This window comes from Schistocerca nitens, chromosome 11, assembly GCF_023898315.1.
Source record: "Schistocerca nitens isolate TAMUIC-IGC-003100 chromosome 11, iqSchNite1.1, whole genome shotgun sequence".
Taxonomy (NCBI): domain Eukaryota; kingdom Metazoa; phylum Arthropoda; class Insecta; order Orthoptera; family Acrididae; genus Schistocerca; species Schistocerca nitens.
In genome coordinates, this window is record NC_064624.1 from 129,563,212 (window position 1) to 129,590,802 (window position 27,591).

At 41.0% G+C, this 27,591-nt stretch overlaps 1 protein-coding gene and 1 long non-coding RNA gene across 6 annotated transcripts in view; one reads left to right on the forward strand and one right to left on the reverse strand.

The window, feature by feature from the left end:
* Nucleotides 1–27,591, forward strand: part of LOC126213542 (poly [ADP-ribose] polymerase tankyrase-1-like) — a 560,647-nt gene that overhangs the window by 295,356 nt on the left and 237,700 nt on the right. The gene's annotated exons all lie outside the window — the stretch shown is intronic.
* Nucleotides 1–27,591, reverse strand: part of LOC126213549 (uncharacterized) — a 178,930-nt gene that overhangs the window by 145,081 nt on the left and 6,258 nt on the right. For 3 of the 5 annotated variants that reach the window (XR_007541251.1, XR_007541250.1, XR_007541248.1), the window contains exons 2-5: nt 25,901–26,106; nt 9,865–10,022; nt 2,795–3,114; nt 1,091–1,273 (exon numbers count right to left, since the gene is read on the reverse strand). This is a non-coding gene — a long non-coding RNA (uncharacterized LOC126213549). The remainder of the gene's footprint in view (nt 1–1,090; nt 1,274–2,794; nt 3,115–9,864; nt 10,023–25,900; nt 26,107–27,591) is intronic. The other 2 variants (XR_007541252.1, XR_007541249.1) reach the window with 2 other exon arrangements.

A 27,591-nucleotide genomic window follows, 5' to 3' on the forward strand; every position in this document is an offset into this window, starting at 1 on the left:
TCCATGAGAAAGACTATTATACAACAGCTAAAATTACGTAAATTTAAAATATGTTACCCATTGGTCGATTGCTGGCGGTGTCACTACTGTCTACGTAACGGCAGGAAACTATGCGAGACTAACCCTTCGTATGGGCTTAAATAGCGCGCTGACACCATGTGAATAGACGGCAATACCCCCAGTGGCGATCAACGCTATTTAATACAGTTTATTATATGTAATTACCAGTCCCCGTGGTTTAACATAAATTTATGTTACAGTAAATAACAGGAGACGGAACCATTTCATTTAAAAAGAGTTACAATTATAGTGTTAATTATGAAACAACAACAAATGTTCCGTAGTCAACACGTAAAAGTATATTACATTATGTGCCACAATATAAAGTAAAACAATTTGTGACACACAAAAACTGGAGTCATATTGTATTATAATATATCCATTCATACATTTACGTAGAAAACATTTTAGTCAATTTACTAAAACGGCTAATATGGAAGGACTACAGAGCCCTCTACTCCCTGTGGTGGGGGCGCCGTTGCCATGGACTACAAAGCGTGTATCAGGCGCCCTCTAGTCTGTGTAGAGAGGACGCCGTCGTCATGGCAGCAGCTGGTGTGTTCAAACGGTGTTATTAATGTGTGATTAATCATACTAATCGTTGCTTCATCTCTATAACCATGCTGTCCAAAAATTGTGATAAATATTTATTAGCGTGAAAAGTAGCACAAAACTTTCATTGTGTTAATGAAAGTCGTAAGAAGGTAGTTCTCATATCACAATCATGTACAGCTGTTGAATTATAAAATTCACAACTTTCAATTTTTTATGTTTGTACATGCACTGCCCCACGCCTAGAAAAACATTTCACTCAGTGTCCTGCAGCCCACTTTGGGCAGCAAAAGACAAGCGCATTCCACAGGTGATAAATTGTTCCACATCTAGGAAAATGTAGGTGTATTATTAAAATTTTCTAACCATCGACCATTCCACAGTAATGATGATTTCTAAAGTGGGAACGTAACTTCATGTTATAAAATATATAAAGCAGAGTTGCATCAAGTTAAAGCATAAAATAATAATTACTAACCAAATATTTTTTTCAAAGTTTTGTGAAACCCTAATATAAATATTTTAGGGTCCAACTGTCTACTGCCTGCTATGGAAGTGGAGATGCCCACTAGTGGATGCTAGGGACCGAGTTGACCATCAATACTGATTAATAATGTTTTCTCACAAGCAGTGTCAAGTGCTGTATATGTGACACGAACTCCTGTAAGCAGAAAAAGGAAAAAGTGAAACATATGGTAGCTGCATGAAGGCATACCTAGTTACAAGCTGTTCATTGGTTACCATTTACTGTCCTCCCACTGGCTACCTAAAACTCAACACAGAGAAAGGATGTCAACATATTAGTTTCACAAAACAAGTGAAGTGCATGGATGTTACTTTGCAAGTTTTAGCTGAGGATATGAGCACTATGCAAACAGGCTGGCCCACAAGTAGCCTAAAAACGGCTCAGCAGTGAGTATTTCATAAGCAATATCTAAATTCTTTGATATTACCTGCATGACATAATGAAAACACTACTGTCACTCAAATAAAAATTTAGGGTTTTCTTTTTTTTTTTTTACAATTTACAGATGAGAAAATTAACTACGCTACAAAGTGTTACACTAGTTGTGGGGGATGTGGGAAAGACCACAAATTCTGGCACAGGAGGCAAGAAATTATACATCAAAATCACAAGCTTTCTATTAACAATGAAGCCCACTACAAAAAAAAAAAAGGCTGTTTTAGCAGAAGCTCATAAGAAAAAAATATTTTTTTTCTTCAAAATAACTTCTTGGACATAGCACATGCTGATGCATTTTACTTTGCTATTGAAAAATACAGCCCACTGTTGATTAACCAACAACTGAAAGGAGAGCCGAAGTTCACCCATGGAACTGAGCAACAGTTATTTGAGAATAGCATGATCTAGAGTGTACTGAATAATGAAATTCAACAATTAAGTAAGTTATGTATTTTCATACAAATAAAATTTACGCGATCAGATAACTAAATTTTGTTTCCTCATTCATAGAAAACAACATGTGCACCGTTAATAGCACAGATAATGCCTCGTCGGAATTCCATTTCTCTCCACATACGATTCAAGATCTCCATGGTGACACATTGAAGTGGATTGCAAATGTATGCCTTCAATTCCCATAGGTCTCTAGCCCTGGTTCAGTATACCACATCCTTCACAAAACCTCAGGAAAAAAAAATAGTTATGTAAGGTCAGGGGATCATGGTGCACTTCAAGTTGGACCATCTCGTCCAGTCCACCTACCCGGAAACTTTTTATATAGAAATTCAAGTACATTTAGGGGCCAGTGGAGTGGTGCCATGTCTTACTGGAATATGACACCAGGCTGCAGGTGTCCCAATTGTGGCTCAGTAAACTCTTGTAACATGTCCATGTTAACACCACTGTTGATGGCAGTGATGGAAAAGAATGAATCAGTGATGCAACTGGGGACCAGTCTGCACCAAACATTGACCTTACAACTGTCTCTTTCCATTTCATGTGTAACACAAGGATGCTGCAAATCCTAGATACAAACATTACGACAATTCAGTTTGCTGGATACATAAAATGTTGCCATGTAGGAGAAAAAAAATCTTTTCCAAAAAGTCAATGCTTGCATCAATCTTGCATAGAATATCCACTGCAAATTGTTCGCACCTAGGTTTGTCCATAGGCTTTAATGCCTGAAGCAGCTGCACGCAGGGATAGAGCCATTACCTCTTATGCATGACATTGTGCAATGTCGATCTTCTCATTTCCAACGCTCTGGCTGCCATACATGCCGATTTTATAGAACTCCTTGCGAACACCTGCCGTACCCTGTCCACATTGGCATCTGAAACCAATGGGTGACCAGCGCCTTTTTATGGAGAACACTACCTGTTTCCATAAATGATGTATTCCAAGTCCCAAAGGATCATTGCACTTGGGTATCTGATATCGTCTGTATCTCCCAGGTCACACACACTGAGCTTTATCCAGTAGCATCCACATTTTTTCAGGTTTTCAGGTTCCATTTCGCATCAAAATTGCATGACCTGGAAGGTAAAAGAAATTTTATGAGTAATCTTGTAATTTGCTAGAAACCATTTTTTAATACCTCATATAGTTTCGAAGTTAGTTAAGTCTTAAGTTGTAAAAATATACACGTATACTGCGAAACAAAAAAATTAAAAATTGCTATTCGTCCAGTGCTACACACTATTTGATGAAAGTAATAATCACACTTACCAACTTTCATTATGATATTGTAATTCAACTAAGGTACAGAAGTAAGAAAAGAAACAGCTCAGAGGCCACCATCTACTCTTGGTTCCATCTACAAAATTCTGGAGGTTAAAGATCAAAAGTTATTCAGCTGTGTATTTTTTACAATGTAAACAGAGCATACACTTACTTCGAGAAAAATTGGAATCTTAGGAGGTCTTCAATTGACAATATCGATAAGTGAAGAAAGTAAAGACGAGGATGAATTGGAACCTTTGCCAATTCGTAAAATATCAAAAGCTACAGCAACACTGGACAAAGTTAAGCATTGAGTGTTGAGATGTGAATATGTTGAACTAGTGATAAATGTATTAAATAAAATGGACAGTACAATGTAAAAATTAGTACAAAATAAGCACTAACTACTGGTCTGTTTCTCAAACTTTTGAAAACGTTACTACACACTCGATCTTATTGTCCTGGGTGTGTCAAAATGAATATCTGGCTTTTTCGGTTTTGTAGTATTTATTACATTCAACTTAGAATTATGAAAGTTCAATTGAAACAATTTTGTTTGTATACATGTGCACATGCATATGCAACCGAAGAATGTGTTAAATGAGTGAGACAGCCTTTTACGCATAAAGGGAACGGGACAATTTGATTTTATTTCATTTCTGTAATAATGGATGAGATCACCAACAAGTTTAATTTTTTTTACATTGGTCAGCACCTTTACCCCACAGCGACACAGATTCCGATTCATTTATTGCACAATGATTCCTGGTCCTTGGAACGAACGGCATTGACAGCAGGTAATATGATTTACCCATGACTTTATTGTAGACCTCTGTGATGTGACATGTCCGATAAGCGTTGACATCCCGGTTGTTGAAACTTCCTAGCCCTGCAATTTTGTCAACGTTTGGTCCACGGACGAGGGCCTCGGTTAATCAGCAGTTACCTTGCTTCACTGGTCTGCAAGGTGATTAATGCTTGACTGTCTGAAGTGTGGGAATAAAATAAAATCCGCAACTACAAGGGTAATACCAAGAAAAAAGATCTATTTTTTTTAAGTACATAGAGCTGTTATTTCTACAGTGGTTTACATCAGTTTACAGCTTTAACATTTAGCTATTTTTCAACTTAATTACCATTTCTGTCGATGCATTTTTGTAGACGCTGTGCCAATTTTTGTATGCCCATGTTATACCAGCTTGCTGCCATTCTGTTCAGGAGGTGAATCACTTTCCGGCCAAATGTTCTTTTAACCCAGGGAACACGTGACAGTCACTGGGCGCCAGTTCAGGACTATAGGGTGGGTGGGTGATTATGTTCCACTGGAACTGTTGCAGGAGAGCAACAGTCTGCCGAGTGATGTGTGGGCGAGCGTTGTCATGGAGAATGTGTACACCCTCGGTTCAACATTCCTCTTCTCCGGTTCTGAATTGCCCGCTTGAGTTTTTTCGGTCCCACAGTACCTGTCAGCCTTAACTGTGGTCCCAGAGGGCGTCAAGTCGACCAGCAATACCCCTTTCAGATCCAAAAAATGGTTGTCAAGACTTTATCGGCAGACTGTGTTTGTTTGAATTTCTGCGGCTTTGGTGAAGAAGGATGCCGCTACTGGAGTGATTGTTGCTTGGTCTCAGGTGTAAAGTTGTATGCTCAGATTTCGTCACCCGTGACAATTGAGTCCAGAAAGTTTTCCTGTTTAGCTGCAAGGCAGTGAAGAAATGTGCGGGAAGCATCAACTCTTTGCCGCATGCGGTCCTTGGTCAGCATGTTGCACACACCTTCCGGGAGATCAATGTTTCCGTTAAAATTCTACGAACATTTTTGACATCCATGCACGAGTCACCATACACTTCCGTCAATTCGTGATGGATTTCAATTGGCACAGTTTCCTTTGCATTCAAAAAACCGATTAACTGCACACAATTCGCACTTGGCAGTAACATCCAACAGGAGCTCCATTCTCAACGGCTGCCAAACCAAGACTGAGCGCCTCAGCGCGACGTGCGCATGTTTATACGCAACGCGTGAAGCACTCTCAATAACAGTGTGACCAACTGCCACACAAACAGAGTTCTGTACTTATAAAAAAAATAGGAGACCTTACTATTGGGATTACACTCGTAATAACATATTTTAGCCTTCCGTAATTATGTGAATGAATTTTAATTCACTTGATAACTCCCGGCCACATAAATCCATTTTGTTTTCAAACATAAACACGGGTCACAGGAGACTACCGGTACCCACCTCCCCACTACAACTAGTTTATCAGCCTCAGATCTACAACATTTCCGAACGGGGCAATACTAGATACTGGCACTGCCCCTCCCTCAAGCGTTTGAGGTAGGACGCCAAAAATTTAAAAAATCGACTTTTCAAAAACATAAAATGTTCACTTTGTAGCACACATCTTTCTGAAGATTCTAATACATGAAACATATGTGTTCAAGGAAATCTAAGATGTTATTTGGTCTTAAGTGTGCCAAAGTGCAGTGTCAAGCCTCTTTACACAGTATTTTTCAACCGCATGTCACTGTATTTCACTCTGTGGAATTCAAACATGTAATATTTTGTGATGGGTGCCATCAAACTATATTCAGGACAGTTGAAATTAAAATGTCATATCGTCGGCCGGTTTGACATCCTGCCCCCCCTCAAAAATAACTCACAGTTAATACTGGATGGAATTATTTGTAACCTGGAGAACAAGAACTCCTCAGAAAATTTGCACTCTTTATTGCCTATTAATATAATTAAATATATATTCCACAAAACCAGTAAAGACACAAAACAAGCAAGACAGTACACATTTCTTCAATCCTGTAATCCTAGCATTTTTTCCCCTCTAATCTTGCTACAGATTTACATGGCGTGCTTTCCTTTCTGCAAAAGAATCTATTACCTCATCAAAGTACGTCAAATATTTTGAACAGGAAAACTCAATGTTGTCCTTTAACACTGGAAAAGCTGTTAATACAAGTAAGACCTAAGACTGGCATGGTTTCTCAGTCCGGTTACGTGTATTTTGTCACTGTCTGCTAGATAAAACTAAATAGGCCTGCCTAATATTTCAGCAACTGTAACACACACCAAATAAATGAGACTGTTATGGTACAAATGGTCATTTTTATAACTCGACAGAATATAATTCATGAAGTACCAATATTTAATGACAAGCAAAAAGTTGTATGTTAGGAAATAGTTTCACATTTCATTCATACTCTCTAGCTTCCGAAGTATGAGATCGAGAAGTAGTAGTACAAAATTTTTATATAAATTTGGGATCATTTCGTATTCTTCCACAATTTGTGTGATGTCCTCGTTTTCTTCTCCTTCCTCGTTCTAACAATCTTGTCATCACTAATTCTGTAACTATGCCTGCCAGTGTCAAAACTACTTGTCCGCTGAACTTCATTAACCCGGCCACAATCACCAGTTTAGTTACACCGTATTTATTCTCTGGTTAGGAGTTATTACGTGTTCATACAACACGTCTTCCGTGCTACTCCCAGAATAGAACTTTAGTGGCTGCTAGCTGGGGATTGTACAACTGGCCCTTACTAACGGTCTCGCCACAAATTATCTGTCAAAATCTCATTTTCTTGGATACACCGAGAAGATAATACATAATATTTGTTACCTGTTATTCCTGTTAGTCATTTATTTCCACTCTGGTAGTCTGAATCCATGGATTTCGCTAGTAATTATAACAATGCTGATGATTTGCAAATCCAGTCAACCACATATACAGCGATTGGCATTCACCCGTTTGCTTTATTCAGTGAATCCCGTAGCTTTGACATAACCCTCCACACCTATCCAGGGTATCGTTTCATCCACGAGCAGTGCATTAATTTCCGCTACATTTACATTGCGAGGCATTGGGAGTTGGCACTCTTCTGCACCGTCTAGCAACTGTTTCATTACTAAAATGTTATACGCTCCTTCACAACACAAGAAGATGTGTGACTGTTTTGCACTTTCTGAATACAATAATACACAGTCTCCTTCCCTTTAGACTGCACACTACACTGCACATTTTGCCTTTGCTGCCCCACTACTAATGTTGCGCTGCAGTCTACTGTGATGTAATACCAAAATGTTCATTGCAGCATGCTTTAACTCCCGTGGCATCAATGAACCACAAAATACTGCTCTCATCTTTGGAAAACTGTAGCACCCACAAACTTACAACAAACTGTTAAAATGTTTTCAAATCTTTCTGAAAATTTTTCTTGCTCTGATCTCCCACAAAAAAAATGTAAAGTCAAAAAGTTTATCAAATAATCCATTTCAAATGTTGGTTTGCTACAAATTCCAAGTCACACATTTTAATTTATTACCTCACTGTTACTGATTCTATTGGCCAGAAAGTTTCCACCTGTTACCAACATGTGCTACTGGAGCCAATTTTAAAATTGTGTTGTACAACACCAAATTTGGGAGGTATGGCATGATAAACCTTGATTAGTGTGAAAAATAGCACAACATTTTCATTGGGCTAATGAAAGATGTAAGAAGATAGTTCTCATATCACTATCGTGTACAGTTGTTGAATTATAAAACACACAACTTTCAATTTTTTATGTTTGTACATGCACTGCCCCGCATCTAGAAAAACATTTCACACAGTGTCCTGCGGCCCACTTCGGACAGCAAAAGACAAGCGCATTCCACAGGCGATAAGTTTTTCCACATCTAGGAAAATGTAGCTTTAGTATTAAAATTTTCTGACCATCCACCATTCCACAGTAATGATGATTTATAAAGTGGGGAAGTAACTCCATGTCATAAAATTTATAAAGCAGAGTTGCATCAAGTTAAAGCATAAAATAATACTTAGTAACCCAATATTTTTTCCCAAGTTTTGCGAAACCCTAAAGTAAATATTTTAACCTCCACCTGTCTACTGCCTCCTATGAAGGCTCGGACGCCCACTAGTGGGTGCTAGGGACCAAGTTGACCATCAGTGCTGATTAATAATGTTTTCTCACAAGCAGTGTCAAGTGCCATGTATGTAACAGAAACTCCTGTACACAGAAAAAACATGCATGAAGGCATACCTAGTTAAAAGCTGGTCATTGGTTACCATTTACTGTCCACCCACTGGCTGCGTATAACTCAACAAAGAAAAAGGATGTCAACATATTAGTTTCACAAAACAAGTGAAGTGCATGGATGTTACTTTGCAAGTTTCAGCTGAGGATACCAGCACTATCCAAACAGGCTGGCCCACAAGTAACCTGAAAACGGCTCAGCAGTGAGTATTTCATCAGCAATATCTAAAATCTTTGTTATTGCTTGCATGAAATAATGGAAAAACTACTGTCACTCAACCAAAAATTAATGGTTTTCTTTTTTTTTACAACTTACAGATGAGAAAATTAACTATGCTACAAAGTGTCACACTAGATGTGGGGGATGTGACTATTTACTACGACAAAGACCACAAATTCTGGCACAGGAGCTGAGAAATTATATATCAAAATTACAAGCTTTATATGAACAATGGAGGCCACTACAAATACAAGCTCAATCAGCAGAAGTTCATAAGAAAACACAGTTCCTTTTCCTTCACAATAACTTCTTGGACATAGCACACACTGATGCTTTTTACATTGCTACTGAGAAAGATAGCCCACTGTTGATTTACCAACAACTGAAAGCAGAGCTGAAGTTCACCCATGGAACTGAGCAAGAGTTATTTGAGAATAGCAGGATCTAGAGTGAGCTGAATAATGAAATTCAACATTTCAGTAAGTTATCTATTTTCATACAAATAAAATTTACGCGATCAGATAACTAAATTTTGTTTCCTCATTCACACAAATCAACGTGTGCACTGTTAATACGATGGATAATGCCTAGTTGGAATTCCATTTCTCTCCACGTACGATTCAAGATCTCCATGGTGACGTGTTCAAATGGATTGCAAATGTGTGCCTTCAATTCCTGTAGGTCTCTAGCCCTGGTTCGGTATACCACATCCTTTGCGAAACCCCAGGTGTAAGGTCAGGGGATCATGGTGGACATCAAGTTGGTGTTCCAATTGTGGCACAGTAAACTCTTGTAGCATGTCCACGTTAACACCAGTTGATGGCAGTGATGAAAAAGAATGAATCAGTGATGCCACTGGGGATCAGTCTGCATCTAACATTGACCTTACATCTGTCTCTTTCCATTTCATGTGTAACACAAGGATGCTGCAAATCCTAGATACAAACATTACGACAATTCAGTTTGCTGGATACATAAAATGTTGCCATGTAGAAGAAAAAAAAATCTTTTCCAAAAAGTCAATGCTTGCATCAATCTCGCATAGAATATCCACTGGTAATTGTTCGCACCTAGGTTTGTCCATAGGCTTTAATGCCTGAAGCAACTGCACACAGGGATAGAGCCATTACCTCTTATGCACGACACTGTGCAATGTCGATCTTCTCATTTCCAACTCTCTGGCTGCCATACACACCGATTTTATAGAACTCTTTGCAAACGCCTGCCGTACCCTGTCCACTTTGGCGTCAAATTGATGGGTGACCAGCCCTTTTTAGGGATAACACTACCTGTTTCCATAAATGATGTATTCCAAGTCCAAAAGGATCATTGCACTTGGGTATCTGATATCGTCTCTATCTACCAGGCCACACACATTGAGCTTTATCCACTGGTATCCACATTTTAGCAGGTTTTCAGGTTCAATTTTACATCAAAATTGCATAACCTGGAAGAAAAAAGAAATTTTATGAGTGATCTTGTTATATGCTAGAATATCCCGTATAGTTTCAAAGTTACTAAAGTCATTAGTTGTAAAGATATACGTATATACTGCAAAATAAAAAAATTAAAAATTGCTATTCATCCAGAGCTGTTACTTTTAGGCATTGGGATACAACACATTATTTGATGAAAGTAATAATCAAACTTAACAACTTTCACTATGATAATGTAATTCAACAAAGGTACAGAAGTAAGTAAAGAAACAGCTCAAAGGCCACTATCTACCCTTGGTTCCATCTGCAAAATTCTGGAGGTTAAAGATCAAAAGTTATTCAGCTGAGTATTTTTTACAATGTAAACAGAGCATAGACTTACTTCGAGAAAAATTGGAATCTTAGTAGGTCATCCATTGACGATATCGATAAGTGAAGAAAGTAAAGACAAGGATGAATCGGAACCTTTGCCAGTTCGTACAATATCAAAAGCTACAGCAACACTGGACAAAGTTAAGTGCTGAGTGTTTAGATTTGAACATGTTGAAGTAATGATGAATGTATTAAATAAAATGGACAGTAAAATATAAAAATTAGTAGAACATAAGCACTAACTACTGATATGTTTCTCAAACCTTTGAAAACATCACTACACACTGGATCTTATTGTCCTGGGTGTGTCAAAATGAGTATCGGGCTTTTTTGGTTTTGTAGTATTTATTACATTCAACTTAGAATTATGAAAGATCAATTGAAACCATTTTTTTTTATACACGTGCACATTTGTAAGCAACTGAAGAATGTGTTAAATGAGTGAGACAGCCTTTTACGCATAATGTGAAGAAATCAGTCTGGAAGGCAAGTTGCAAATTAATAATTATAGTGACATCTATGTATCAACGTCGAGACTTAAGGAGGCAACTATGTCATTGTTTGCGGTTTACAAGTTCTAAAGCACACAGCTACAGTTTACATAGCAACTGTGCAAGCAAAATGTTGCAGCATGCCAAAGATTTTCTGGACCGCATCATCTTCAGCAATGATTTGACATTTCATGTAAGTGTTAATGTGAACATACACAATGTGCACATCTGGGGGTCAACAAATCGCCACAAAACTGAACAGCTGGTATGAGACTTCCCTAAATTGAATTTTTTTTTCTCCGTATCCCAGCACATAAAGTTGATGGACCTTACTTTTTCGGTGAAGCAACTGTAACTACTATTTCATATCTCTATGTATTAGTACTATGGCTCCTTCAGTTTGAGGATTCTGAACCTCATAACTTTATTTAGCAGCACGAGGGTGTACCATCTCACAGGCACATCTCAGTATGCAACTGGTTAAATGACGTTCTACCCGACTACTGGGTTGGCCACAAGGGGCTGGATGACAGAGCTCGCTTCACACGGCCTCCACATTTACCCAATCTGATGGCACGCGATTTTGTCATCCAAGTGTTCATCAAGGATCATGTTTTTGTGTCTCTGCTACCAGCTGATCTACCAACTTAAGAAACAGGACTGAAGCAGTTGTTGCAACTATTTCTCTTGCAATGATTACTCAAGACAATGATAGAGGTTTGGGATGAACTCACAGGAAAAATCATTACCAAATTAGGTGTTTTTTGGTAGTACACTTTCCCACTTATGAAGTTAAAAATCTGCTAATGATATTCCACTGTAACTAGAATTTTGTATGGATGAAACATCATCTCTGCCTCTCTCTAGGCAATTAGGCATGTTCACTATGGCCTCATATTACATTTATTTGCTGATGAAATCTGGAGGGCTACTGAACAATGCCAGCTATCAGTATATTCTCTGAAGGGTTACGTCAAATGTTATGCAGATGCCGTCTGTGATGTTTTTGTTTACGAATGGTTCATGTTCTTCAACAATATTTTATTTATTTACTGTGGGCTGCCCATCCACAAGTTTCTATTCCCATGGCGGTCATATTAGTGTCAGTTTTTGTTTCATTTAAGTCATGTTAACAGTAATCTCATCCACTGGTTGTTTCTCAAAACTTATTTCCACCACATTAATGATGTTATGGGTCTCTTAGCATGATACATGTTTTTTTCTAGCCCTGAAATTTGGTGTCTGCAGTTCACTGCAGTAGAAGAGAAATATTTGCCAATACAATGCTAGGAGAAAATGGTTTGCCTTTGCTCTAGTGACTCACAGAAAGGATTGAAATGTACAGCTATACAACTCTTCACAATCTGTCTACATCCATACTCTGCAAATCACCATGAAACCATGGTGCAGGGCACATCCTATTGTACCAGTTATTAGGGCTTCTTTGCACTCCATTCACATATGTAGTGGGGGAAGAATGATTGAATGATTCTGTTTGTGCTATAATTCTTCTTTCTCGCACTCGTGATACCTACATGAGCAATACATAGAGGATTTGAAGCCAGTTCATGAAACTTTGTTAATAGACTTTCTCAGGATAGTTTACACCTGTCTTCAAGAGTCTTGCCATTTTAGTTCCTTCAGTATCTCTCCGTCACTATCCTCTGGATTAAACAAACCTGTGACTATTCGTGCTCCCCTTCTGTGTAATGTTCAATATTCCCCAATTAGTCCTATTTGGTACGGGTCCCACACACGTGAGCAATAATCAGAACAGGTTGAACGAGTGATTTCTAAGCAGTCTCCTTTGTAGACTGATTGCACTTCCTCAGTATTCTATCAAGAAACAAAAGTCTACCACCTGCTTTACCCAAAACCGAGTGTATGTGATCATTCCATTTCATAACCCTGCAAAGTGTTACATCCAAGTATTTGTACAAGTTGCCCAATTATAACAGTGACTCACAGATTTTAAATATATTTTTGTTTTGTGAAAAGCACAATTTTACATTTCTGAACATTTAGAGCAAGCTGCCAATCTTTCCATCACTTTGCAATCTTATGAAGAGCTGACTGAATATTTATGCAGCTTCTTCCAGACAGTACTTCTTCACAGGTAACTGCACCACATGCAAAAGTCTGAGGTAAGTATTAATATTGTCTGAAATCGCATTAATATACAATATGAACAGTAACGGACTCAACACCCTTCCCTGGCACAACCCTGATGTTACTTCTACATCTGACAATGCCTCTGCATAAAAGATAACATGCTTAGTCCTCCCTACCGCAAAGTCCTCAATCCAGTGGCAAATTTCTCTTACCTATACAGTGTTACAGGCACGGGCATTAGTTACCTGTGAGACTGGACGTTGTGAGTTGATGTTAGTCAAGAATGCGACAATTGACACATCACTGATTCTGAATGAAGTCGAATTATATGGCTACTAGAAGCTGGATGTTCCTTCTGGAATATTGCAGAAAAGACTTGGCAGTAATGTATCCACTGTAAACGATTGCTGGCAGTGGTGGTCACGAGAATGTACATTCACAAGAAGACTGGGCTCTCGGCGGACACCTGCCACTACTGAGAGGAAAGACAATTGAGTTTAGCGTACCGCTGTGGCACATCGTATCACATCTGGAGCAGCAAGGGGCAGCAGTTGGCATCCCAGTTACACAATGAAATGTTACGAATCAGTTACTTCAAGGATGGCTCCAAGACAGTGCCCTGTAAAATTCATTTCACTGACTCCAAACCACTGCCATTTGTGACTTCAGTGCTGTCCAGCAAGAGCTCACTGGAGGTCAGGGTGGAGGTCTGTCATGTTTTCTGACGAAGGCTGCTCCTGTCTCTGTGCCAGTGATGACCTCGTCTCTGTTAGGAGAGGGCCAATTGAGGGCCCGCAACCAACCTGTCTGCATGCTGGACCTACACCCGGAGTTACAATTTAGGGTGCGATTACATATGACAACACGAGCACTCTCGTGCTTACTCCACGCACCGTGACTGCAAATTCGTACAGAGATCTGGTGATTCAACCTGTTGTACTGGCATTCACGAGCAGCATTCCAGTGGGCATTTGCCAACAGGATAACGTTCGCCCGCATACCACTGTCGTAACCCGACATGCTCCACAGTGTGTGTTACCATGTTGTCTTGGCCTGCTCAGTCACATCTGTCTCCAATGGAGCACATATCGGACAGCATCGGACAACTCCAGCATCAGCCACAAACAGCATCAACTGTCCCTGTATTGACCAACAAGTGCAACTGGCATGGAACTCCATCCCACAAACTGACATCTGGCTGTGTGTGTGTGTGTGTGTGTGTGTGTGTGTGTGTGTGTGTGTGTGTGTGTGTGTGTGAGTGAGTGAGTGAGTGAGTGAGTGAGTGAGTGATTCCAATGAGAGCCTTTTTGGCCAAAAGGAAAGCTAACTTGTTTTATTATCTTGATGTTATGCCTATCTGCAACTCTGCATCTACGCTACATGGTGAGTAGCAATCTATCCTTTCCATAATATTATGATCATTCAATCCTGGATTTTCCATTGTTTTATTATTGTTCAACTATTACAGCAATTGACAATGTTGAACACACAGCACATTGAGCATTGCAAAGGAGTAGTGGGTTAACAACGAGAATTTAAAAGTTACATAACTATCTTTCACTTCCTTCATGTCACGAAATTGGCGGCAACTGACAAACTGCACATTGAGGAGCCCATTACTGAATTGCGGAACAATGCAAAAACAGGGCAGCTGATCATAAATAGAGAAAACTGGGCAGTCAAAACATATAAACAAGAACATCAAATAAATCAGATAGAACAGTTTTCTAGAATGCAACCTAGAATCAGTAGGAAATGCATCTAGAAACTACTTCAATAAATATTTGTAAAAATCTAACAAGTATCATTTCAACTTCACGAAATAACGTCATATATGGTTTCCATTTACATGTTTACAAGTATCGAGTAACAAGAGTCAAACAGGTTGAAAAACACTAAATAAAGCCCCCATAAATGTATGGCATTTCAAATGCTTTATGAAACTGTCATCTGCCTTTACTGCTAAGCCACTAATGAATGTGATTAACACATCCATAGCAGGCAGTTTTTCCTGGGAGTTTAAACTGCAAGGATACTGTGAAACTCCACAAGGGTCTGTCCATGCCCTAACCTCCAAGCGTACTTTAGTAACACTTCTCACAAGTAGGACAAGAAGTTACGATAGCAGATCATCTGATTAATATGGCCCAAAACTACGATGTTTTCATTTAAGTTTAAACTGAAAGATATATTAAGTGAACTGAAGTCACCAAAACTGTGTCAGCCTCATACGAGGACATAACAATGTTGTAAACCTATCCGAATTCTTAGAGAGAATTAAAGAAGAAACACACACACACACACACACACACACACACACACACACACACACACACACAGAGAGAGAGAGAGAGAGAGAGAGAGAGAGAGAGAGAGAGAGAGAGAGAGGTATGCCAAAGTTAAGACCAAATGTAATTTTCAAGTGATGTGTCACTGGCAAATAATATAGCAAGATGAAACTTTGAATATACATAGAAAGAACTGCTCCGTGATGGTACAATAGGTAACTGAAAGCAACATGCTATATTAAAAGAAATGACACTTTTATTCAAAGGTAAAAATTACGCTCAAGCCACAACAATTTACGACAGTCGCTTGGACATGGATCTTAACGCTTCACCCACTTGAATATATGCATGCAATTCTTTCCAGAAAATTTTTTGGCCTGCTGTTTTATCACATCAGATATAATTTCTGTATTTTTGCATGTCAGAAGTCAACTATCCCCTCTGTTGCTCTGGGACAATGTTGAAGGTAACACATTCCTCGAGTGCATTGTAGCTGCCAACAAAAGCTGGTGCTGCCACTGGGAACCGGAGTCGAAAACGTCGACAATGGAATGGCGTCATCCACTGTTCCCTCACCCCGTCAAGTTCAAGTGCAAGAGTCAGCCATCTGCTGAAGAAGAGATACTCATCCTGTTCCTTAATTACCAGAGCCCACTGCTTATTGATTTCAAGGAACCTGGTGTCTCCCTCACTGGAGAACGGTTCTGTGCAACACTGGAGAAATTACTGCATACAATTAAGGCAAAATGTCTGGGAAAATTGCAACACGAGGCACTGTTGCCTCGTAACCCATATCCCTATGTCGCAAATGTCGTAAAGCAGAAGTTACACCACCTCGAGTGGGACACACTATAGCACCCGTCCAATAGTCCTGACCTCTCCCTGTGCAATCATCACACCTTCTGCCCTTGAAAACAACTGTGAAGCATCGACAATTCCTGTCAGTTGAGGATGTCCAGCAGGCAGTTACAGACTTCTTCATGCAGCAGCAAATGGTGTTTCACCGAATCGGTTTCTCCAGCCCGGTATGTCGGTGGGATGACTGCCTCAGTGCTCGTGGCAATTTCACCCAACTGGCACACAATTCTGGACTGTACAGCTTTCAAATGGAATCATTTCTATCATCCTCTTACACAGTACGTATAATAACTGCAGTACCGTAGGTTATCAATACGGCCAGAGTTGGCGGCTCAGATTCCTGTGGGTGCCACGAGCAGTGCTTTCATCACCCTGCCAATGAAGAGCCTCCACATCCCCAACCAACGGAGACCACCCAGACGGTGTTACAAGCGGCCGCCATCTGAGCACCAGGCTACTTCTACCTTTTGTTCTGCACTTCTAATGAAAGTTCCCTGTTGCTAGTTGGTGACTAACATTACTTCAAGTCGTTGATAGTTAACTTCACTGGCAAACATTCGGTGCACTTGGGTGCCGCTCGTGTCACGCCTCTGCTTATAGCTAGCCACGATCACTCACAAGTTGGCAACAGTGCAGCAGTTGTTCTGCACTAAGTCGACTACAACATATTTATTTAAAATGCATTTGTGTCCACTGATCTTTTGCTCATCCATCCAGATTCCTACGGCGACATATCTTCAGGCCACCTTCCACCTATTTGTCACAGGCCTAACAGTTGCCGACACACGACACATCTGGCGATGAACTTTGTCAAACCTACGATGCCGTGTCATTTTCCTCCCTCTGTCGCCTAATTTTTACCACTTTCTGGACATTTTTGTTTGTTTTTCTACCATTTGTGCTTCTGGACATTTCTGTCTCAGATCCACGCTTACCACTTTTGTTCCGTTTGCTTGTTTGAACTGCCACACACTGATTTAACTTTAGCATTTTTGCTTTGCTACGTCTAACCCACTGCCCCAAGCCCCACGCCCACCGAACTTGCAATTAGCAGCACCACAATTTCGAGTGCCTTTGGCACCGATGCTCGATCTAACGTGTCCCCTTCAGTTACAGACACAACGTATGACGCAGCTTATCGAGATGCTGAGGGCTTCATTCAAATGCAGATGGCAGCCAATGAGACTCTCAATAAGACGCCACAAACTACGGCAGAACCACAATTTACGGAGCCATCATTAGCGCCTCCATTTTACCCATTTGAAGGGGAAAAAAATAGGATTGTGTTGAGTACTTGGCTCAGTCTGAAGCTCACCTATCTGAACACCAAGTACCAGTTACTGTTAAACAATCTTTTTTCTTATCAGCAACCAGTGTGTTTGTCTATTAATTGTGCTCCGAAGTATTCCCCACTTCACGGCCAGAACTTTTGAATTATCGGGGTTTAATCCAGGTTCTGAATGTGATGAGAAGGTTCGGGAGGTTGATGCCAGGTCCAAGTTTTCAGACTAAACAAGCAGTCAGGACAGACAAGCAGTCAGGACAGACAGACAGTGGGCGACAGCCTTCCAAGGACTCAGATAGTGGGCTCAGACAGCCAGTCACATAAAGAGCCAGGCCAGCAAGGTACTGGCATGAAAGCTTGCCCGCACTGCTTCTTAGCTCATAAGCATAGCTTCTACCTGCCACGAAATGCACCTTGTTTTTCAGGTGGCAAGAACGGACATGTTCAAGCGGTCTGCTTACAGGAAGAGAAGCCTCCCTCTCCTAATATACACCCACAGAAATCAAATTTTGTTGTACATGTTGTGCATCCTTAACCAAACAGAACTTCTAGTGTGGAAGAGAAGAGTGGTAGTTTACAAATCATGAAATCAGTGGCATTTTCTTTAGCACAATGCAGCTTTTTGTGGACCTTGTAATAGGTGGCTGCACTATTCAGTTGCAATTAGTTAAGAGTGTCTCAGTTTCTTTCCCTGTCTCAATGCTTCTGATCATCTTAGCAAGTCCAAGCTGCACAAATCATACATTACACTTACACCATATTACAGAATTAACATTCCAGTGCTAGGTTCTTGCAACCTTCCTTCCACATACAAGAATTTGCAAAAGACAAACTTCTGGGTATGTGTTCACGGAACAGTGCAAATATGTCTGACCATGATTTGCTTGGATTTGTGTGTGTGTGTGTGTGTGTGTGTGTGTGTGTGTGTGTGTGTTTTCTACAAATGTGTTGTCTGTTGCTAATTTTGATTTCAAGGACAGTGTCGGTCAATTGTGTGCTGAATTCAAAGACTTGTTCGGTGACAGCTTAGGCAAAGCTTCTAATTCTGCTGTGCATGTGACCACTAAAGACAATGCACAGCCTCACTTCTTCAGGTCTCACACTATACTACACGTGCTCTGGGAACAGGCTGCTTGGAACTTTCACTGTGGCATCCATCAGGGCCAGTTAGTACTTCGTCAAGAAGCCTTCAGGCAAATGGTGTATTTGTGCAGACTAAGGCAACATTGAACCCCTGAATAATTCTAAAAACCTTTACAGAAACTGAAGAACAACAAGGCTCCCTGCACTGATAGCATTCCAGCAGAATTGTTAAAATGTGGAGGAACAACGTTAGAGCAGTCTCTGTTTACAGAATGAGATTTTCACTCTGCAGCGGAGTGTGCGCTGATATGAAACTTAATGGCAGATTGAAACTGTGTGCCCGACCGAGACTCGAACTCGGGACCTTCGAAAGGCAAAGGTCCCGAGTTCGAGTCTCGGTCGGGCACACAGTTTTAATCTGACAGGAAGTTTCAGTCTCTGTTTAAACTTATCACTCTCATATGGCAACAGGAGAGAATACCAGAGGAATGGAATGAAGGAATATCATGTCCCATAGATAAAAAGGTCAACTGAATGGAGTTTAAAAAAACCACTGTGGAATCACCCTCCTGAACCTGGGGTACAAGGTACTAGCGGAGTTCAACAAGGGAGGTCAACAATAGATCACATTTTCAACCTGCGCCAAATTTTGGAGAAAACTGTCAAATATCACCTCTGTATTGACTAAGGCTACATATGACAGCATCAATAGAAACCAGTTGTTTCATGCATTACAGGAGATAGGGATACATGGAAAGCTCCTGAGAATGGTTAAAATTATGATGTCCGACGGAAGAATCTGCATTCGAGTTTGAGGAAATTACTCAAACCCCCTAGAAATAAAAAAATAAAACAGATTTTAGCACATGCAAATGACATAGAAAACATACCATGGACAGTACCAGAACTGAAAGAAGCTTCTACAGCCTTAAGTCAAGCAAGTAAGAAGATGGGTCTTATGGTAAATGAAGATAAAACTAAATACGTGGCCTGTGGGGAAGCATATCAACGAATATGCCGTCAACTTTCAGTGTGAATGGATACACATTTTAAAGGGTTGATTGCTTCAAGTATCTTGGTTCCACAGCCACTTGCTTTAATGAGATCTCAACTGTAACTAAGTTAGACTGGTATCAGCAAATAAGATATATTTTGCCTTGAGTAATTTATTCCAGTCAAGTCTCCTCAGTAGCCCAACAAAATTCACTATTCATCCAATGGTTCTAACTTATGCTTCGGAAAGCCGTGTACCGGAAGTCTCTAGAGAAACGGAAGGTTCCAAATGATTGGAAAAGAGCACAGGTAGTCCCAGTCTTCGAGAAGGGTCGTCAAGCAGATGCGCAAAACTATAGACCTATATCTCTGACGCCGATCTGTTGTAGAATTTTACAACATGTTTTTTGCTTGCGTATCATGTCGTTTCTGGAAACCCAGAATCTACTCTGTAGGAATCAACATGGATTGCGGGAACAGCGATCGTGTGAGACCCAACTCACTTTATTTGTTCATGAGACCCAGAAAATATTACATACAGGCTCCCAGGTAGATGCCATTTTCCTTGACTTCCGGAAGGCGTTCGATACAGTTCCGCACCGTTGCCTGATAAAGTAAGAGCCTACGGAATATCAGACCAGCTGTGTGGCTAGATTGAAGAGTTTTTAGCAAACAGAACACAGCATGTTGTTCTCAATGGAGAGACGTGTACAGACAAAGTAACCTCTGGCGTGCCACAGGGGAGTGTTATGGGACCATTGCTTTTCACAATATATATAAATGACCTAGTAGATAGTGTCGGAAGTTCCGTGCAGCTTTTCGCGGATGATGCTGTAGTATACAGAGAAGTTGCAGCATTAGAAAATTGCAGCGAAATGCAGGAAGATCTGCAGCGGATAGGCACTTGGTGCAGGGAGTGGCAACTGACCCTTAACATAGACAAATGTAATGTATTGCGAATACATAGAAAGAAGGATACTTTACTGTATGATTATATGATAGCGGAACAAACACTGGTAGCAGTTACTTCTGTAAAATATCTGGGAGTATGCGTGCGGAATGATTTGAAGTGGAATGATCATATAAAATTAATTGTCGGTAAGGCGGGTACCAGGTTGAGATTCATTGGGAGAGTCCTTAGAAAATGTAGTCCATCAACAAAGGAGGTGGCTTACAAAACACTCGTTCCACCTATACTTGAGTATTGCTCATCAGTGTGGGATCTGTACCAGATCGGGTTGACGGAGGAGATAGAGAAGATCCAAAGAAGTGTGAAACAAACTGGTAGCCTGGGGTTTGTTGAGACTTTGCATATCAGCATGACTTGCCTGTGCTATGAAGTGTCATACTGCAGTGTACTGAATCTGAACAGTTGTGTGTGGCAATTCCAGAGGATCTCTGGAGACATTTTCTTATTCTGCTTCATCAGGGTCACTAAGACATAGCCCACACCAAGCAATTGGCTCACCAACATGGTATGCAGTTTGGCATGGACTTCCAAGTACAGCAGGTAACTATTCAGAGCCTTGAAACTTCCTGGCAGATTAAAACTGTGTACCGGACAGACTCGAACTAGGGACCTTTGCCTTTCGCGGGCAAGTGCTCTACCAACTGAGCTACCCAATCACGACTCACACCCCATCCTCACAGCTTTACTTCCGCCAGTACCTCGCCTCCTACCTTCCAAACTTTACAGAAGCTCTCCTGCGAGAGCTGTGAGGACGGTGCATGAGTCGTGCTTGGGTAGCTCAGTTGGTAGAGCACTTGCCCGCGAAAGGTAAAGCTCCCGAGTTCGAGTCTCGGTCCGGCACACAGTTTTAATCTGCCAGGAAGTTTCATATCAGCGCACACACTGCTGGAGAGTGAAAATCTCATTCTGGATTCAGTGCCTTACTTGTGCGGAACACAAGCCAGGCCCTCCACAACAGTTCTTTGATTGGCGAAAGCCAGCACTTGCATTTGGATTTTGCCGGACACTACCAGAACACTCATTGGCAGACTTTCTCTGAAATGTACAGTAATTTCCTTTTATGGTTCCCACACCCTCTATGACGATGCTTTACAATCTTCAAGCCTTGCATTCCATATTTTGCCTTGAAGATCTACAAGCATTGCTTGTGACTGACAATGGACCACAATTTGTGTCCGCAGAATTCAATGACTTCTGTACAGCCAATGGGATTTATCGCATCCGAAGTGCAGCAGTCCAATGGAGAAGCAGAATGCTTTGTTCGAACTTTTAAGCAGAAGATGGATAAACTACGCACCTGCCACATGCGGGACCAACATTTGCTTCTCTTCTCGTTCTACCACTTCGCAACAGCACATCACCAGCAGAGTTGCTTCACAGACGGTGACACCGCTCCTTGCTCTAGTTGCTGCAGCCACCACAGCAGCCTGCACCTGCTCCACTCACTAAGGCAATGTATAAACGCAATGAACTTTTTTTTCTAATTTTTTTTCAGATCACACAGTGGTCAGAAGTGCTGGGTACAAGATATTGTCATAATGTTGCTTGGCCATTGCATATTTTGACAGAAGGTCCATGCAAATTGCGTTGGGAGCACCCGAATCAACTTCACACCTGTAAATTGGGTTATTCTGTAACTGATACTCTGTTCTCGGGTTTGTGGTCTGCCCAGGTAATGCAGTTTGCATACCCTTCAGCTTCTTGGGGCTCTGGGATGAGATGAGATGAGAACTTATTAGATATCTTGGCGACGAACAGACCTGAACTTTTTGAAGAAGTTCATCTACAAGAAGGTATTAGTGACCATAATGTGGCTGTGGCTTCTGTGTCAGTGGAAGTTGCAAGAAAACCAAAGAAATAGTTTAGAGTTTTCTTGTTTGGAAAAGCAAATAAGAGTGTCATTAATGAAGATATTCATAGTCAGCTCCAAGCATTCACCACGGTCAAAAATAGAGCATCTCTGGTTGGAATTTAAAGGTATTGTCCACCACGTGCTAGGGAAATATGTGCCTAGCAAAAATATAGGGCAGGGAAAGGATCCACCTTGGTTCAACAAACATATTAGGAAGTTGCTGGGAAAGCACAGAATTTTGCACAGTTGTTTCAAACATAGTCACTGCCCTGCTGAAAAACAGAAATTATGCGAAATGAAAGCAGCTGTCAAAAGGTCAAGGAGAGAGTCTTTTAATGAATTTGAAAGCAATATTATACCTGCAGGTTCTAAAAATAACCCCCAAAAATTTTGGTCACACATAAAATCTATGAACGCTACAAATAATTCAATTCCTTCTCTGGCTGACAGTACAGGTAATGTAATAGATGATGATAAACTGCAGGTTGAAATTCTAAACCTAGCTTTTAAAAACTCACTTATGGTACAGGACTGCAGTACCATTCCCCTTTCAATTATCGAACAAATGCAAGGATGGCTGACAGTGTTTAGTGTATCTGGGATTGTGAAACAGTTAAGATCCTTAGATGCCAGGAACGCATCTGGTGCAGACAGTATCCCTGTAATATTTTGTGTTGACTACGCTACAAATATAGCACCATTCTTATCTGTCATCTACCAGAAATCAATGGAACAGTGGAAAGTTCCACAGCTGGAAGAAGGTCCAGCTCACAGCAATTTACAAAAAGGGTAGAAAATCGGATGCACATAATTACCAGCCAATTTCACGGACATCAATTTGTTGTACCATCGTGGAACATATTTTGTGTTCAGATATAAAGACCTTTCTAGACTGAGAAGCTCATCTGCAGAAACCAGCACTGTTTTAGGGAACAGTGGTCATGCGAGACACAGCTGGCCCCCTCTGTGCATTATATACCCCAACTTTCGAAAGGCATTCGACTCAGTTCCCCACTGTCACTTGCTCCTAGAAGTGCACGCTCGCAGTCTCTCTGACAACATATGCGGTTGTATAGAAAGTTTTCTAATAGACAGAAAGCAGTATGTCGTCCTGAATGTGGAGACTTCAACAGAAACAAGCCTAACATCAGGTGTGGCCCAGGGCAGTGTAGTAGGTCCGCTGCTTTTTACGATTTACATAAATGATCTGGTTGATCGTACTGACAGCGCCATTTGACTGTTTGCCGATGATGGTGTAGTCTACAGAAAAGTAGTATAACACAAAAATTGTGAACAAATCAATGAGGATTTGCAGAAAATAAACATGTGGCATAATGAATGGCACTTATCTCTCAATATTATTATGTGTTACCTACTGCGCATAACAAAGCAAAAATTCACATTAATGTACGAGTACAAAATAAACGTCCAGTCTTTGGAAGTGGTAACATACGTCAAGTATCTGGGTGTGACTATACGAAATTATCTCAAACAGAATGATTAAATTACCCAAGTAACAGGTAAGGCGAACTCTAGATTGGGGTTTATTGGTAGAATCCTGAAGCGATACAGTCCTTCAACAAAGGAAATTGCTTACAATACTTTTGTTCATCCAGTCGTAGACTATTGTTCATCTGTGTGAGACCCTTACCAGTTGTGTCTGATTCAAGGGATTGAGAAAGTCCGAAGAAAAACACCAAGGTTTGTGACTGGTGCATTTAGCCATCGCAAGAGCGTTGCAAATCTCATAGAAAGTTTGAAGTGGGACACACTTGCAGATAGACGATGCGCTAAACAGAAGGGGCTGCTCACTAAATTCCAAAATCCGGTTTTCACCAAGGATGTAGAGCATATATTATTACCAACTACTTTCATATCACCCAATGACCACCATTCAAAGATAAGGGAAATCAGAGCTTGTACTGAGGCATTCAGTCTTTTATCCCCTCGCGAGATCCGCGAGTGGAACGGAGGGGGCGATATGACTTCGGCGCGAATAGTGCCCTCCGCCACACACCGCTTGGTGGCTAGCAGGGGCAGCCGATGTCCACAGGTGTCCGTTTCTCTTCATTATGCAGCTAGCCACGGGGCTCTCGCACCACTTGAAGATGTCACTGTAGTCATCAACAGAAGACCTCGCACTGTCGCTAAGTGCAGAGCAGTGCCCTCTGCCTTATTTCTTAGCTGACATTCTGGGACAGTCATAAAACAAACACCGGGAAGCGGACATGAGCTCTGGCACCAGCCACAGCTTCAGCTCCTGTTTCCTCATCGCTTCCTGCTACCTCCCCCCCCCCCCCCCCCAGTTGCTGATGTGTGCAACAATAATAACCAGGAAATATCAGTAGGAATGGAATACCAAGAATGAAGCACTCCTGTTAGAGAAGGGATGTAGTCTTTTGTCCCTATTGTTTGATCTATATACAGAACAAACATGGATGGTAATGAAAGAAAGGTTCCAAGATGGGTTGAAATCCAGGGTCAAGAATATCAACGATAAGATTAGTTGATGACATTGTTATCCTCACAGAAAGTGAAGTGAAGTAATGCACGATCTGTTGAGTGGAATGATTAACCTAATGAGCAAAGGACTGATGAGAAATAAGGTTATCCACAGAATCACCTACAGACACTCATCCAGAACCTCTACACCTTCTCCCCATTTACTTCACTGTTCCTTCTCCATCCAACAAGCCATCATTCTTGATCTCTACCACCACCTCAAGGATGGCCACATTGGTAACTCCATCCACATCTAAAGTACCAAGAATACATCCGCTTCAGCAGTTGCCACCCATTCCACACCATTCTAAATTACATTCCGCACCTTTTCCAGAAACAGATCTCCCAGGCCTGATCCCACCAGTCATCTCCCACAGCTCACAAATCCACAGTCTGGTCACAAAGGGGCTCTCCCCTGACGGCTGGAGAAACTGAATCACATTCTCCACCAGGGTTTCGATTTCCCCGATTTCCCCTCGTTGTGTCGTGGAATGAGGAATGTCCCATCCACTATCCTCACAGTGGTATTCTGCCAACCACTGAATCTTCCTGTAATGCCCCTGTAATAGACCCAGATGCATGTCCTGTCCCATACATTCTTCCACTACCACCTGCTCCAGTCTTGTCACTGGAATCTCCTACCCCATAAAAGGCAGAGCCACCTGTCAAAGCAGCCGTGTGATCTACAAACTAAGCTGCAACCACTGTGCTACATTCTAAAAAGGCACGACAAGCTGTCTGTCTGGATGAATGGCCACCACCATACTGTTGTCAGGAGACAGCTGGACTACACATTTGTTGATCATGCTATCCGACAAAATGTGTTTCACTCTAAGGAATGCATCATATAGATCTTTCCTACCGAGATCAGCTTTTCTGAACTGGACAGGTGGGAACTCTTTGTATGACACACTCTTCGTTCCCGCGATCCCCCAGTCCTCAACCTTTGCTAGTCCGTGTCCTCCGCATGTTCATCCCTTCCCCTGACCCCAGTCCAGCACACAAACACCTTCTACCCTGCCAATGCACCAAAGGGCCCTTTCCTCTTCTCTATTGTTCTCCACTCAGCCAAGCACTACCTACCAATGCACCTGTGATGGTCCAACACACATGGACGGCGTCCATGATGGGCCCGGATGCTGCTAAGGAGTCGCTGATACCCCCAACATGTGGTGAGGGTAGCCAACAATTTAACTGTATGTGGTGATGGTGCCGGACGCATCACGGACAGGTTGTGATGTATGTTGTTGCTGCCTCAATGCCACCTCCAGATGGCTGCCTCAAATTTTCTGCAAGGAAAAAAAATGAATCCTGTATATATAAGATTTTTGGGAACAAGAGCTTTACACTACTATGAAATCTTATCAAGATATGACAATATCTATGCGGCTTCTTTCAGATGGTACTTTACTATAGATAACTGCATTATCTGCAAAATGTCTCAGGTTACTATTAATATTGTGCACAAGGTCAATAACAAACAACATGAACAGCAAGGGTCCCAACACTATCCTGGGGCATACCCAAAGTCACTTCTTTATCTGAAGATGACTCTCCATCCACGACAACATGTGTTCTCCCTACCAGAAAGTCCTCAATCCAATCAAGTTTCACTTGATGCCCCACATGACCATACTTTTAACAATAAGCATAGGTTTGGTACTGACTGTGAGCCAAATGCTTTTCAAAAACCAAGAAATGCTGCCTCTAAATCGCTGCCTTGATGTTTTTGGAATCCCTGCTGGTTGGCACCTAGGTGGTCTTCTGTTTGAGATACCTCATTATGTTTGAGCTCAGAATATGTTCTAAGATTATACAACAAATCTGTCAAGGGTATTGGACAGTAATTTTATCTATCACTTCTACTACCCCGTTTTGACCAATAGATTATAGTTAGAAGGGGGACTAGCTCAGTATAGAATATGACAGGGATTCACATTGCCCTGGAACTCTGTTCAGTTTTAACAACTTCAGGTTTTAACTGAACACTACTGACACCAACATTTATTTCACTGATCTTTCCAGAGATACAAGGGTTAAATTGAAGCAATTCTCCTGTGTTTTCACTTGTAACTGTGTTATAAATTTTTGACATGTCTCCTGCATGCAAACCAAATGGATTGCAAATGTACACGAGATGTCTAAAACACAATTCACTGTTCAAGTAATACATGTACAAAATGCAATGAATGCTTGAATGCTCCTCAGGTTTCAAACAAAGACCTGAATCCTGTTCTTGCTTTATTTTCATGATCACATTAATTCTAGTGTGCAATTCCAATTTGTGGCTTTTATAAATAGTGTCACGAGTTTACGAAGCAAAGAATGTAAGCAGCCCATTATTAAATGTTATCAGTGGTTGTAACAACAACTGGCATGAACTATGTTGTTTATTCTAATTATGTCATGATTTCCAAGGTTGGTTAGTGTAGCGTTTCAAGATATTTATAAACATCCCAACACACCACTGGAAAGCAGTCGACAAGAGGTGCCCGTGAGTAAGTTGAATAAGAAATGTAGTGAGAAAGGGGAAACTGTGTGTTTTCCTTTCTTGTATGCAGTGAATGTGGAGCAGTCGTGGAGCCAGCGAGAAGGTGACCAGTAAACAGTAAAATGGTATTACAACCACTGGTCGTACGGGTGTCATTTGTGGCATAGTGCAGCAAGTGCCTGAATCCGAGAACCATGGTGTAAATGACGCACCAACAAGGGCATAATGAACGATTGAACAGCAGTAGTTGTTTATCTGGTTTGCTCTCTCAGATCCAGAAGTA